Below are 1,836 nucleotides of genomic sequence, written 5' to 3'. Positions count from 1 at the left end.
AATTACCTTGAGGCGACAGGTGTTGTTATTTGGCACTTTACAAATAAATAAAACTGAAATAATTTTAATATACTGACATATTATATTAACATATACACTGCTACTGATACACTGCTGTATGAAATACTGGAGTCATATGGGGTATTCAATTTTAAGCTGATTGAAATTGATTATGTGTGGCACACTTATTTTTGTAGGTTTTGACAATTTGAAATAGATATTTATCAGAAAACATTTACGCTGGTCTATGCTGAAAAAAGGGTCACATATACTTCTCTCAACAAAGGAGGAAAGGTCATTACAGCAATGATGATCTGCTGAGTTTAAACATGTAAAATTGTGGCAGTTGTTCATCTGTTAAACTTTAACCTTTACCTAAAGGCACCAACACTACTCCACCTGGTCTACTTAATCCTCGTATCTACCGATCCTCTCTGTGTTTTCAGAGGCCGTATAAAGGCCCCCCCAAGAGGCTTTCAGTAAAGACTGGGGCCCCTCCGTGGCTTGCTTGTGTGGTCACTTGTAAACTCAGCCTCGTGGTGGCACACGAGGCTACCACTTGCCCAATGCATGAAAACACCTTGTTAAAGAGTGTGTTATCATTGGACAATATGTGTGTGTTGGTGACACACGGAGACGGCTTTGAACTTCGAAAGACAAATTAGCCCCAAGACAAAGCTTTCACTGCTGATCAATACCATTTTTCCTCACCTGTTAAAGGAAACAAACAGTCATACTGTGTCTCAATCAGGCTAATAGTGTCACTTAAGATGGATGGTATTATTTTCAGTGGAGGCCTGGTTAGAGAAGAGGATTGATATCAAAAGTGCTGTGGGCCCAATGCAGTTATTCTCCACAAGGAAACAAACTGCTTTAAGAAAACTGCAAAATTCTGGGCAACATTTGTGCCATTAAACTGTAAAAGTGATGTTAGAATCAGGGCAGAGAAGCTTTGCCTCTTCAGTATGTTAAAGTATTTTTAGAGGTGACAGCTGAAGTTAACTCTGGACTTTTTTTATCCATCTGAACACGGCACTTTATCAGCAAACTTGTCATGCTATGAGCGAAAAATATGGCTGTAAATTAAGCATCACATTAGTTCTTCTGGCCACAGGGTCAGACTCATCCTCACAGATCTCAGTGAAAGCTGGTATTGGATCATCCTGCTGCTTATCCTATTGACAGTCTCATATGCTACTAGGGTGCTACTGTGCAAGCTATTTTGCAACCCACTTCATTTATTCCATGCAGTTTCTGATATGTCAGGCTCTGTCCTCTGCTGTGAATGGGTCCCGCTGCTGCTGCCGCCATCTGCACCTTTTTTCATTTTTTTTCTACATGTATGTGCACTTTTGGATGGGAAGGTCCCAAAACAGAGCCACAGAGACAATAAAAATACTGCAGATGGAATAACAGTTCCCTTTAACTAATGTATTTCAAACAGAGCCATGTAACAGTTGATGCTTCAGTCAGCTTTTTGTCTTGTGCCGTACAATCATTTATTGTCTGATTATGCAACTACTGAAAAAAGTTTGTGGTACATTAGAGCAGGACATATAGCCACCATGTTTACATTAATGTTTTCAAGCCTGTTTGACGCCAGTTTGTTGAGGGTTTTTTGGGGGAGAATTATCAATGCTATTTCAAAGTACAATTTGTATCTTTGTACACACCCGAAAAACCCCCCAAGATGTCTTTTCTCATACGTGCATTTTGACCTTTAACTTCTATCAATCTTTACTAACATCGATGTGATCCTGAGAGCACCAAACAGGAGGCTTTGCCGACGCTTCTGTCCACACGAACAGAATCTCTGATCAAGGGCGGCCGTGGTGC

The sequence above is a fragment of the Pundamilia nyererei genome, unplaced genomic scaffold (genome assembly GCF_000239375.1).
Source record: "Pundamilia nyererei isolate P.nyererei 1_Seehausen unplaced genomic scaffold, PunNye1.0 scaffold00229, whole genome shotgun sequence".
In the NCBI taxonomy this organism is placed as follows: Eukaryota; Metazoa; Chordata; class Actinopteri; order Cichliformes; family Cichlidae; genus Pundamilia; species Pundamilia nyererei.
Note: the sequence above shows the minus strand (reverse complement) of the source record.